Raw genomic sequence first — 14,984 nt, 5'->3', positions numbered from 1 at the left:
ATGGATTAAAGACAATCTCTTTAACAAGTGGTGCTGGGAAAACTGGTCAACCACTTGTAAAAGAATGAAACTAGACCACTTTCTAACACCTGGCCATTCCTTTTTAGTGTCCTTTATAGAAAATTTCACTTTGTTCTGGTCATGTGACCCAGAGCTTGGTTCTTGAATGCAGTTAGTTTTCTATCTGTATTTTGTCTCCAGATTATCTCATTCAGTCCTTCTGGCTACAAATATTATCTATAGTTTGATGTGCTCTTGTGCTCAGTCACTTTAGTCATGCCTGACTCTTTGCTACCTTATGGACTGTAGACTTCCAGGCTCCTCTGTCCATGGGATTCTCCAGACAAGAATACTGGAGTGGGTTGCCATGCCCTCCTCCAGGGGATCTTCTCAACCCAGGGATTGAGCCTGCATATCCTGCATTAACAGGTGGATATTTTACCCACTGATCCACTTGGGAAGCCCAGTATAGTTTAATACCCTCAAGTTTATAAACCTCCTGCCCTGCCCTCTCTCCTGAACTTTTGATTTGGATAAGAAAAATAGTTACATGGCATTTCCACTTGATTTCTAAAGGCATCTCAAACTCAACATGCCCCAAACTTAATTCCCTTGTCTTGTTTTCCAATTTTTAGTAATCAACATGTTTATTTATCAACCCCTCTCTTGTCTCTTGGGCTTCCCTGGAAGCTTAGATGGTAAAGAATCCAGCTGCAGTGCACAAGACCTTGGTTCAAATCCTGGAGAATCGAATGGCTACTCACTCCAGTCTACTTGCCTGGAGAATTCCAAACCCAGAAGAGCCTGGTAGACTACAGTCCATGGTGTCACAAAGAGTCAGACATAACTGAGTGACTAACACACACTCTTAACTCTTTTAATTTACATTCAACTCATGAGCACAGCTTCTTGATTCTCCTTTCTCAATAAACCCCATAAGACTAAATGTTCCCAAAGTTTCAGTACAAAGCACATTAGCTTTGGGGAACACTTGTGTAGAATTACCACATGAAGACTGGCTCAGATCATAACAGGGACATATATAAAATCGTAGTAGCATGCACTATCTCTTGAAGGGATGAGCCACTGAGAGTTGCCATCTTCTGTCTCTTCATAGTCCCCTATCTTGCCATCTAATAATACATATGAGGAAAATAATAAATAAATATTAGAAATATTAAAAAATGTAGTCCAATAATACTCCTCATGTTTTGAAAAGTGCCATCCCAACTATTATTTCGTTTGACGCAGGAAACAATATTAAAAAGCCACTACCTATGTCAGTTCTGTTCAATTCAGTCACTCAGTCATGTCCGACTGTTTGCGACCCCATGAATCGCAGCACGCCAGGCCTCCCTGTCCATCACCAACTCCCGGAGTTCACTCAGACTCACGTCCATCGAGTTGGTGATGCCATCCAGCCATCTCATCCTCCGTTGTCCCCTTCTCCTCCTGCCCCCAATCCCTCCCAGCATCAGGGTCTTTTCCAAAGAGTCAACTCTTCTCATGAGGGCTATAATATTTTTAAAGATGAGAAATTTTTATACATTTGAGGTAGAAAATTATTTTCTTAAGTCAAAACCAAGAAATTAGTCAAGTGTAGCTATCAAGTCATGTTTCTGATCCTAAAACCTTAACTACTGACATATTTGAAAGGTGGTAGTATATCAAGACAGACAGAATCTTATTGTCACATTTTGTATTGGTGCTGCTTATTTATTTTTCCCTCCTCTCCACCCCTTTCTGTGTCATACAACCATAACAACATCATATCCAATCCATTTCAGGCTTTCTAACATACTTGTTTCCCTCACTCTGTAATATTCATTCCTATCTTCTTTGCCAGAAAAATGTATCATCTGCCAGGTCTCAAATTGTAACCTACTCTAGAAAGAGATGCTCTGGAAAATACAAGTTACTTTATTAAGTAGTCTCAAGGTGCACAATATTCAAATAAAAATCAAAATTTGTGTTTTATCTGTAATCTTTCCCACCGGAATCATAAATTCAACAGCAACAGGGTCATGTTTGCAACGGACTTGGTAAATCCCACAGCCTTGAGTTCAGAGAAGCTTTATTAATAATGAAGAATGATGAGTGGTCATAATGTGAATATCAAACCTCAATGAAGTGTATCCCGCTCATATATCTATCCATAATACTTTATAAACAACAACTGTTTTGTTTTGTTTTTCTCTGACACGTTAAAAGCTTGGAAGTCATCAATTCCAATCTTAACATAGGAAAAAGCCAAAGAAACTGAAAATCAATAACTTTTCTCAACCCACCATAGATATGAGATTGCAAGGCAAAGCAAAACCCCCAAATTCTGGATAAGCAGGTTGAGAGAGTTACAGCCAAGATCCATATTCGTACAGCTGCTAGAGAAACCACGAACAGGAAAAAAGCACTTATTGATGATTATGATAAAATGATGTGGGAGGGGGGTGTAGATAAACTTAAGGTTGAGAAATTCCTGAGGGCTGTAGTCTTAGAGTGGCTTTATACTTTTGTAGCTTTTACCTCTATGAATCCAGAAGCTTCTTGCAATGACGAGCTAATAAAAATCCCCTTGTGACACTGGCAGGGAAAGGAGAAAAGAAACCATTGTGAAATACAGTATAGTGTTCTCTATAACAAAATTATACATTCTAGCGGAAAAGACTTCACTACACCCTTATCCCACCTAGGGAAAAAGGCATTTCCCTAACTCCAGCTCTCTCTATCCTTCCTGTTTCACTCAAGGGGAAAAAATAAAGCTCAGAAATACCTCTGAAAGTCACAGCTCAGGTACAAGGATCCACTAAGATATAGATATTTCATCAATGAAAGTACATAATGCTTCCCTTTACCACATATTACACCAACAACAGTAGTGGATTATAGCTATAAGAGCTTTGAGGCAAACTGTCTCTAGGGAAGAATATTCCGGTTCAGTTCAGTTCAGTTCAGTCACTCAGTCATGTCCGACTCTTTCCAACCCCATGGACGGCAGCACTCCAGGCTTCCCTGTCCATCTCCAACTCCCAGAGTTTACTCAAACTCATGTCCATTGAGTTGGTGATGCCATCCAAACATCTCATCCTCTGTCATCCCCTTCTCCTCCCACCTTCAATCTTTCCTAGCATCAGGGTCTTTTCCAATGAGTCAGTTCTCCTCATCAGGTGGCCAAAGTATTGCAGTTTCAGCTTCAACATCAGTCCTTCCAATGAATATTCAGGACTGATTTCCTTTAGGATGGAATGGTTGGATCTCCTTGCAGTCCAAGGGACTTTCAAGAGTCTTCTCCAACACCACAGTTTAAAAACACTGATTCTTTGGTGCTCAACTTTCTTTAAAGTCCAACTCTCACATCCATACATGACTACTGGAAAAAAACGTAGCTTTGACTAGATGGACCTTTGGTGGCAAAGTAATGTCTCTGCTTTTTAATATGCTGTCTAGGTTGGTCATAGTGTTTCTTTCAAAGAGCAAGCATCTTTTAATTTCATGACTGCACTCACCACTGAAGTGATTTTGGGGCCCCTCAAAAAATAAAGTCTGTCATTGTTTCCACTGTTTCCCCATTTATTTGCCATGAAATGATGGAACCAGATGCCATGATCTTAGTTTACTGAATGTTGAGTTTTAAGCCAACTTTTTCACTCTCCTCTTTCATTTTCATCAAGAGGCTCTTTAGCTCTTCTTAACTTTCTGCTGTAAGGGTAGTGTCATCTACATATCTGAGGTTATTGATATTTTTCCCTGCAGTCTTGATTTCAGCATGTGCTTCATCCAGTCCACCATTTCTCATGATGTACTCTGCATATAAATTAAATAAGCAGAGTGACAATATACAGCCTTGATGTAGTCCATTACTGATTTGGAACTAGTCTGTTGTTTCATGTCCAGTTCTAACTATTGCTTCTTGACCTGCATACAGATTTTTCAGGAGGCAGGTCAGGTGATCTGGTATCTCCATCTGTTTAAGAATTTTCCACAGTTTGTTGTGATCTACACAGTCAAAGGCTTTGGCATAGTCAATAAAGCAGAAGTAGATGTATCTCTGGAACTCTCTTGCTTTTTTGATGATCCAACGTATGTTAGCAATTTGACCTCTGGTTCCTCTGCCCTTTCTAAATCCAGCTTGAGCATCTGGAAGTTCACAGTTCACTTATTGTTGAAGCCTCACTTGGAGAATTTTGAGAATCACTTTGCTAGCCCGTGAGATGTGTGCAATTATGCAGTAGTTTGAACATTTTTTGGCATTGACTTTCTTTGGGACTGGAAAGCAAACTGACCTTTTCCAGTCCTGTGGCCACTTCTGAGTTTTCCAAATTTGCTGGCATATTTAGTGCAACACTGTCACAGCATCATCTTTTAGGATTTGAAATAGCTCAACTGGAATTCCATCACCTGCACTGGCTTTGTTCATAGTGATGCTTCCTAAGGCCCACGTGACTTCACATTCCAGGATGTCTGGCTCTACATGAGTCATCACACTGTCATGATTATCTGGGTCATGAAGATATTTTTTGTACTGTTCTTCTGTGTATTCTTGCCACCTCTTTTCAATATCTTCTTCTTCTGATCATACTTAGGGATGATCAAAGTCTATAAAGAAAGCAAGAACAAGGGAAATAGATTGCTGGCTTCTGGTGCCTACAGCTGCAGCAAATAAGACACAGAGCTAAATTCCTAGCCAAATTTTTCAAAAACCTTCAATTATAGTCCTGTTTATCTCAACTCCTATTAACCAATAAACTATATACAGAACAAGTGTATTCTGGCTTGATTAGCAATGCAAAGAAAATTATTTTCAAACTAAAAGACCAGTTTACATGTCTACCAAAGTTCTGAGAATTACTAGAAAAGCTATTTGTAATTAAAGACTCTAAAACTTGGGCCTATTTTCACATAAAGATCATGAGTGTCTCATTAACTTGCACACTTCTTTGAGATTGTTAAGCAGATTATTTCCATTAATGCTGAATCAAGAGTAGAAATTAAAGTCACCATTGTGGATGTTTAAATAAAATATTTTAATAAATTATTAGTTGCTCAATAGACAAAAAAAAAGACATTTTAAATATAAAGTCTTCAACAGGTTAAAAGTAAAGTGGAGAAAGACATACCATACTTATACTAATCAAAAGAAGCTAAATTTGATAATGAATCTCAGATGAAACAGTTCTTAGAACAAGGAAAAATATAAAAAAAAGAGTGGAACTACTGGTTAAAAAGTCAATTCTCAATAGGACACAAAATTTCTAAACATTTTTGCACCTAACAACTGAGCATCAATGTAAATGACAAAATCAGGATACAATTGAAAGAGAAATAGAAAAATTAATAATTATAGTATAATATTTCAACAATTCTGTCAGTAATTAATAGATTAAGCAGGCATAAAAATCAGAAAGACATAGTTGACCTGAAAAGCACTACCCATCATTTTGATTTAATTGACTCTTAGAGAATAATCCATCCAATAACAGCAGAAAACACATGCTTCCCTACCTCACATGAACCACCCACCAAGCTGGACATTGTTCTGGTCCTTAAAACACATGTTTACAAATATAAAACAAAAGAAATTGTACAAAGTATATTCTCAGACCACAATGGAATTAAACTATAAAGAAACAATAAAAATATGACTAGAAAATTGCTAAATATTTGGAAATAATACAACACACTTTTGAATAGTACACAAGGCAAATAAGAAGTCTGAAGAGTAATTAAAAATATTTTAATTACATATTTTAAACATGCATTTTAGAAAAGAAGAAATATCTAAAATCAATAATCTAAGCTTTCACATTAGGAAATTAGATTTTTGAAAGTGAAATTGAAGCCTAAAACAAGAAGAAGAAAAAAAGAAATAGCAACAATTAGCAGATAAATCAATGATGCTGAAAGCAAGTACATAATAATTACTTCAGTGATACAAAGCTGATTCAACATTTACAATTTAAACAATTATAATCCACCAAATTAACAAGCTAAAAAAGAAAAGTCATATGGTTATATCAACTGATGCAGTAGAAGCACTTGAGATAATCTAACACTTGTTCATGAAAAAAATTCTCAGCACTCATTCATGATAAAAATTCTCAGTAAACTATAAACATAGGAGCGTGGCCTTGATTTGATAAATAATATCTCCACAAAAACTTGCCTGTTTATAGCATTTTTATTCACAATCATCAAAAAGTCAAGCAACTAAGATGTCCTTTAATAGATGAATGGGCAAACATGTATGGTACTTATGTACAATGGGAAATCATCCAAGGACAAAAAGAAAAGAACTACAACAGACATGGATAAATGAGGCATATTGCTAAGTGCAAGAAGCCAGTGTGGAAAGGGTAAAAACTATTGAGTCCAATTGCACATTATGAGAAAGTTTAGACAATAGAGATGGGAAAAGGAGAGATTTAATAGGTGAAGCACAGAGGACATTTTAGGGCAGAGAAAAATATTCTATACAATATTATAATTGTTCTATACAATCCATGGTATTACACATCTTCAAAGCCATAGAACTTTGTACCACAAAGAATGAATCTTAATGAACATAAATTCAAATTTTAATTTTGGAAGACAGAACATCAAGATGAAAAGCAGACAATGACAAAACAATTTATGCTACAAATATATGAAACAATCTCACCAAAAGGGTGATGCATAAGGTGTTGGTCTAAGTAACAAAAAATAGTGGAGACTAAAGTGAAAACTAAAGGTAAAAGGAGCAAGACATGAGCACTGTACTCTTGTTGATAAACCTCTTTCCCACGGGATATAGTAACAGTTCTGATACTACTATACATTTATATTGAAATTGAATTGTTAAGAAAATGTTAGTAAGGGGTGGAAGTCAGACTTCTCACTGTTGAAAAGAAGGTTGCAGACAAATAAGAACAAAAACTGGATTGTGTTGTACTGTGTTGTGCTGCATTAGAGCTGGAGCCATCAGGATGAACCCATACACATCTTAGTATATATGGATGATTAAATATGGAAATAATTATAAATATGTACATATAAATAAATTAGTATACCCATTATTTCCTTTTGCTGTCTTAGCTGAGAGGACTGAAAGTAAGGATACTTAGGAACAAGGACCATACCTGGGCCCATGTACCAGTTTCTATTTTCTCCAGTTAAAGGAACCAGAGTTCCTTGGAAACATGAATGATTCCAGGATGAAAGCAGGAAATATGGAGGATGAGACTGGAGTTTCTTACAGTGCCAGAAAGTAAGGGTATACTGAATTAAAACACAATGATGGAATATGTCAAAATGACACAAAAAAATAACAGAAAGAGATTCTAATCACCAAGACTAGAACAATTTGAACAACATAAAAATATAGTATTGAATTATAAACCAAAGTATAAAATAAATATCTATGTGTTAAGATATAAATGAATGATGTAATAAATAATAAAGTGAGATAATAGACAAATCTTCCATTCAGAGACTTCCAAATGGTTAATGTACTGATCAGATCAGATCAGTCGCTCAGTCGCATCTGACTCTTTGCGACCCCATGAATCACAGCACACATAATAATAGTCATTTCACGCTCAGGAGCTAATACATAACTTTCCACTTCACTGTATGAGCTACACATTTTGACTTTCTTCCAAAAGTACAATATGACAGGGGAAAAGAGATACTTTAGTGGAGAAACCTGAAAATTGCACCTTAGCCAGGTGATCCAGGTTTACATCAACAGCAATAAGCCATGTCTTTCATATTAATAGTGTACCCTCAATCTGATATGATGAAAATGGCAGTTTATGATCTTCTCCCACCAAAATATGTAACTAAAACACCCAGAAAATTACCAGCTGAGGAATGTTCTACAAAATATTTAAACAAGAGTACTTAAACATCTAAATCATCAAAATCATGGAATTTGAGAAATTTCACACAGCCAAAGATACCTATGGAGAAATGGCTGCAAAAATGTAATATGATACTCTGTATGGAATCTATGAATAATAAAAAAAAAATGGTAGGTATGAGCTAAGGATATCTGAACAAAGTCTGGAACTTACTAAATGATTTATTAATATTGTTTACTAACTGTAACAAATATATCATACTAATGTAAGCTGGCTTCAACAATACGTGAACCGTGAAATTCCACATGTTCAAGCTGGTTTTAGAAAAGGTAGAGGAACCAGATATCAAATTGCCAACATCTGCTGGATCATTGAAAAAGCAAGAGTTCCAGAAAAACATTAATTTCTGTTTTATTGACTATGCCAAATCCTTTGACTGTGTGTATCACAAAGAAAACTGTGGAAAATTCTGAAAGAGATAAGCATACCAGACCACTTTACCTGCCTTTTGAGAAATCTGTATGTAGGTCAAGAAACAATAGTTTCTTGTTTTGGACATGGAACAACAGACTGAATCCAAATCAGGACAGGAGTATGTCAAGGTTGTATTTGTCACCTGCTTATTTAACTTATATGCAGAGTACATCATGAGAAACGCTGGACTGGATGAAGCACAAGCTAGAATCAAGATTGCAGGGTGAAATATCAATAACCTCAGATATGCAGATGACACCACCTTTATGGCAGAAAGTGAAGAGGAACTCAAAAGCCTCTTGATGATAGTGACAGAGGAGAGTGGAAAAGTTGACTTAAAGCTCAACATTCAGAAAACTAAGATCATGGCATCTGGTCTCATCACTTCATGGGAAATAGATGGGGAAACAGTGGAAACAGTGTCAGACTTTATTTTGGGGGGCTCCAAAATCACTTCAGATGCTGACTGCAACCATGAAATTAAAAGACACTCCTTGGAAGGAAAGTTATGACCAACCTAGACAACATGTTAAAAAGCAGAGACATCACTTTGCAAAAAAGGTCCGTCTAATCAAGGCTATAGTTTTTCCATTAGTCGTGTATGGATGTGAGAGTTGGACTATAAAGAAAGCTGAGCACCAAAGAATTGATGCTTTTGAACTGTGGTGTTGGAGAAAACTCTTGAGAGTCCCTTGGTCTGCAAGGAGATCAAACCAGTCAATTGAAAAGGAAATCAGTCCTGAATGTTCATTGGAAGGACTGATATTGAAGCTTAAACTGCAATACTTTGGCACCTAACGCGAAGAGCTAACTCATTTGTAAAGACCCTGATGCTGGGAAAGATTGACGGTGGGAGGAGAAGGGGACAACAGAGGATGAGATGGTTGGATGACATCACTGACTCAATGGACATGAGTTTGAGTAAACTCTGGCAGTTGGTGATGGACAGGGAGGCCTGACATGCTGCAGTCCATGGGTTCACAGAGTCAGACACGACTGAGCGACTGAACTGAACTGAAAGAATGTAAGCTGTGTCAAATGACAATACTTAAAATAATTCAGTAGTGAGTCTGATGTCCATTAGTCAAGGGAAAACAACCCATGAATTGGGGGAAACACAGTGCCTCAGAATCAGTGGAGCACTATCAGTTCAGTTGCTCAGTCATGTCTGACTGTTTGCGACCCCATGGACTGCAGTACATCAGGATTCCCCATCCATCACCAGCTCCTGGAGGTTGCTCAAAATCTTGTCCATTGGCCAAAGTACTGGAACTTTGCTTCAGCGTCAATCCTTCCAATGACTATTCAAGACTGATTTCTTTTAGGATTGACAGGGTTGATCTCTTTGCGGTCCAAGGAACTCTCAAGAGTTTTCTCCAAAAACACAGTTAAAAATCATCAATTCTACAGCACCCAGCTTTCTTTATGGTCCATCTCTCACACCCATATATGACTACCAGAAAAATCAGAGCCTTGACTAGACGGGCTTTTGTTGGCAAACTGATGTCTCTGCTTTCTAATATGCTATCTAGGTTTGTCATAGCTTTTCTTCCAAGGAGAAGTGTCTTTTAATTTCATGGCTGCAGTCACCATCAGCAGTGATTTTGAAGCCCAAGAAAATAAATTCTGTCATGGTTTCCATTGTTTCCCCATCTATTTGCCATGAAGTGAAGAGACCAGATGCCATGATCTTTGTTTTCTGAATGTTGAGTTTTAAGACAGCTTTTTCACTCTCCTCAAGAAGTTCCTTAGTTCCTCTTCACTTTCTGCCATAAGGGTGGTGTCATCTACATATCTGAGGGTATTGATATTTCTCCCTGCAATCTTGATTAGCTTGTGCATCATTCAATCAGGCATATTGTATGATGGACAATGCACAGAAGTTATATAAGCAAGGTGGCAATATACGGCCCTTTCTCAATTTGGATTCAGTCCATTTTTCCATGTCTTGTCTGGACTGTTGCTTCTTGACCTGCATACAGATTTCTCAGGAGGCAGGTAAGGTGGTCTGGTGTTCCCATCTCTTGAAAAATTTTCCATTTTGTTGTGATCCACCTAGTCAAAGGCTGTAGCATAGTCAATGAAGCAGAAGCAGATTTTTTTTTTTTTTTTTTTTTCTGGAACTCTCTTGCTTTTTCTATGATCCAGTGGATGTTGGTAATTTGATTTCTGGTTCCTCTGTCTTTTCTAAATCCAACTTGAACATTTGGAAATTCTAGATTCATGTACTGTTGAAGCCTGTCTTGGAGAATTCTGAGCATAATTTTGCTACCATATGAGATGAGTGCAATTGTGCAGTAGTTTGAACATTCTTTGGCATTGCTCTTCTTTGGTATTGGAATGAAAACTGACCTTTTCCATCCTGTGGCCACTGCTGAGTTTGACAAATTTGCTGGCATACTGAGTGCAGCATTTTCACAACATCATCTTTTGGATTTGAAGTAGCTCAACTGGAATCCCATTACTTGCACTAGCTTTGTTCACAGTGATGCTTCCTTAGACCCACTTGACTTTGCATGCCAGGATGTCTGTCTCTAGGGGAGTGATCATACCATAGGGTTTATCTGGGTCAGTAAGATCATTTTGCACAGTTCATCTGTGTATTCTTGCCACCTCTTCTTAATATTTTATGCTTCTGTTAGGTCCATACCATTTCTGTATTTTACTGTGCCCAGTTGGGCATGAAACATCTTCTTGGTATATCTAATTTTCTTGAATAGATCTCTATTTTTTCCTATTCTGATGTTTCTCTCTCTCTCTCTCTCTCTTTTTTTTTTTTTTTTTTTTTTGGCATTGATTACTTAGGAAAACTTTATCATCTCTCCTTGCTATTCTTTGGAACTCTGCATTCAGATGCTTATATCTTTTGCTTTCTCCTTTGCCTTTCACTTCTTTTCTTTTCTGAGCTATTTGTAAGGCCTCTTCAGGCAACTATTTGCCTTTTTGCATTTCTTCTTCTTGGGATGGTCTTAATCACTGCCTCCTGTACAATGTTACAAACCTCCATCCATAGTTCTTCAGGCACTCTATCAGATCTAGTCCCTTAAATCTATTTCTCACTTCCACTGTATAATCATAAGGGATTTGACTTAGGTCATACCTGAATGGTCTAGTTTCTTTCACTACTTTCTTCAATTTAAGTCTGAATTTGGCAATAAGGAGTTCATGAGCCACAGTCAGGTCCCAATCTTGTTTTTGCTGACTGTAGAGAACTTCTCCATCTTTGGCTACAAAGAATATAATCAATCTGATTTTGGTATTGACCATCTGGTGATGTCCATGTACAGAGTCATCTTTTGTGTTGTTGGAAGAGGGTATTTGCTAGGATCAGTACATTTTCTTGGCAAAATTCTGTTAGCCTTCGCCCTGTCTCATTTGTACTCCACAGCCAAACTTGCCTGTTATCTCAGGTATCTCTTGATTTCCTACTTTGGTATTCCTGCCCTCTATGATGAAAAGGACTTTTTTTTTTTTTTTTTTTATGTTAGTTATACAAGGTCTTGTAGGTCTTCATAAAACCATTCAACTTCAACTTCTTCAGGATTAGTGGTTGGGACATACACCTGATTACTGTGATATTAATGGTTTGCCTTGTAAATGAATAGAGATCATTCTGTCATTTTTGAGATTGCACCCACGTACTGCATTCCAGACTCTTTTGCTAACTATGAGTGCAACCCCATTTATTTTTAAGGATTCTTGCCCACAATGACAGATATAATGTTCATCTGTATTGAATTTGCCCATTCCGGTCCATTTTAGTTCATTGATTCCTAAAATCTTGATGTTCACAATGCCATCTCCTGTTTGACCATTTCTGATCTACTTTGATTCATGGACCTAATATTCCAGGTTTCTATGCAATATTGCTCTTTACAGCATTGGTCTTTACTTCCATCACCAGTCACATTCACAACTGGGCACTGTTTTCACTTTAGCTCAGCCTCTTCATTCTCTCTGGAGCTATTTCTCCACTCTTCTTCATCAGCATATGGTCACCTACCAACCTGGGGAATTCAACTTCAATGTCATATCTTTTTGCTTTTTCATACTGTTCATGGGATTCTCAAGGCAAGAATATGGAAGTGGTTTGCCATTCCCTTCTCCAATGGACCACGTTTTGTAAGAACTGTCCACCATGACCTGTCCATCTTGGGTGGTCCTACATGGCATGGCTCATAATTTCACTGAGTTAGGCCAGGTTGTAATCCATGTGATCAGTTTGGTTAATTTTCTGTAACTAACTATTCACAGCACTATTACCAAGGATATTGGGCAGGAATGAGTTTTATAGAAGAGTAGCAAAGGCAACATGGAAACAGAGAATGTTTGGCTGGGAGGGCAAGGATTTCCTTATAAGGCTGGCAGTTCCTATTTTCTAGGGAGAGGTCAGGTAGCTGAAACTGAGTTGGAAGATCATGGCATTTGTCAGGTTTCCTTGACAAATGATTCCCATAAGAGAATGCTGACTTATGGGTGATCTATGGGTGATCACTTAATCAGTGATCTAGGCTCAGCCACTGGGATGACCTTCACTTTGTGAGCCCCAGTATATCAATGGATTTTATTAGATGTTAAAATAATGAAACTGTGTGCAAGGTATATGGGAACTCTTTGAATTATTTTTGTAATTTCTCTGTGTTCTAAAACCATATTTTCTATCATCTAAAATTGTTCCAAAATAAAAAAAAAATTAAATAACTATCTGTAGGCACAAAAATGATTAGCAAAATGACTAATTTTATGGGATAAGAATAATATGTACTTAGCCATAAAATTATACAGAACAACCTATAAGTTATGTATATAGAACACAAATCAAACTTCATTTCCTCCTCAATTAAGTGTTAAGACAGTTTGCCTTTGGTTCAATCTGGTGTTGTCTAGGATTCATTAGATTTCTGTGTTTCCCAAGTTCTTATTGTTGCACAATAATCCACATACGATATAGCACTTTCTTGTGCCACTGCCCATGTTCTCAATCTAAAAATATAGAAAATCTAAAATTTTGTAGAATTCTACACTGGAAACCACATATTGTTATGTATTCTGAAGTTGCATGAGGATACCTTGTTAAGGATAGAAAAAATAGCAAGAATTCAGTCAAAAGCGTTACATTCAGTTTGGTAGCATATCCTCCAGAGGTGGAGGGAAATCTACTAATTAACATAGAGAAACCTTGTTGCCCAATGATACTTTGCACTGCTCTTTGCTTTATTTATTAGAGCAGAGTGGTCTCTGCTGCATGTTGCAAGTCTGCTCTCAAACACTGTGCCCTCTTTCCTTAATTTTCTTAAAAATTTTATTTATGAATGTTGTATGTAAAAAGAATAAGTAAAACATATATGAAATTATCTCCAAAATCACTGTGGAAGATGCCCATAGTCATGAAATTAAGAGAGACTCCTTGGGAGAGAAGCTATGACAAACCTAGACAGTATATTAAAAAACAGAGACATCAGAGACACATTTGCCAACAAAGGTCCCCATTGTCAAAACTATGGTTTTTCCAGCCTTCATGTTTGGATGTGAGAGCCAGACCGTAAAAGAGGCTGAGGACTGAATAATTGATGCTTTCAAATGAGGTGCTGGAGAAGACTCTTGAGAGCCCCTTGGACAGCAAGGAGATCAAACCAGTCAGTCCTAAAGGAATCAACCCTTCTTTGAAAGCACTGATGCTGAAGCTGAAGCCCCAATACTTTGACCACCTGATATGAAGAGCTGACTCATTTGAAAAGATTCTGATGCTGGGAAAGTTTGAGGTCAGGAGGAGAAGAGGGTGACAGAGGATGAGATGGTTTGGTGACATGATCGACTCAATGGACATGAGTTTGAACCAACGCTGGAGGTAGTGAAAGAGAGGCCTGGAATGCTGCAGTCCTTGGAGTTGCAAACAGCGTGACTGAGAGACTGAACAACAACAAAACATATATGTAAATTAGAAAGAATAATAACAAAATTAATAGCTCACTAGCTTGTATAAGCTGAGAAGGCAATGGCACCCCACTCCAGTACTCTTGCCTGGAAAATCCCATGGACGGAGGTGCCTGGTAGGCCACAGTCCATGGGGTCGCTAAGAGTCGGACACGACTGAGCGACTTCACTTTCACTTTTCTCTTTCATGCATTGGAGAGGGAAATGGCAACCCACTCCAGTGTTCTTGCCTGGAGAATCCCAGGGATGGTAGCCTGGTGGGCTTCTGTCTGTGGGCTTCTGTCTTTGGGATCGCACAGAGTCAGACACGGCTGAAGCAACTTAGCAGCAGCAGCAGCAGCTTGTATAAGAAACCAAAAGTTAACAGTTCTGAAAACCACTCCATGCATTTGAAAATTGGATCCCTTCCCTCTTCACAGAAGATACTATTATCTTAAATTTTGTTTCTCTTTCGATTATTTTAATAATTATACTAATGAATGTGTGTGTGTGCATGATCAATATATTGTTTTGCTCATTTACACATTATAAACTTTACCCTATTCTCTATACTTTTGTATATAACTTCATTTATATATTATATTTCTAAAGTACATTATTTTTAGTGCACAGAGCAGTACATTTATTTGTACAACTGGGTCATGTTTGATTGTGATTGTACCTCAGTTTTCATCCAATCTCCTGTCAGTGAATGAGTTTCCCCTCCTGGTATATTTTTCCTTCCTGATCATGGTTATCAAG

Source organism: Bos indicus x Bos taurus, chromosome 15 (genome assembly GCF_003369695.1).
Source record: "Bos indicus x Bos taurus breed Angus x Brahman F1 hybrid chromosome 15, Bos_hybrid_MaternalHap_v2.0, whole genome shotgun sequence".
In the NCBI taxonomy this organism is placed as follows: Eukaryota; Metazoa; Chordata; class Mammalia; order Artiodactyla; family Bovidae; genus Bos; species Bos indicus x Bos taurus.
Note: the sequence above shows the minus strand (reverse complement) of the source record.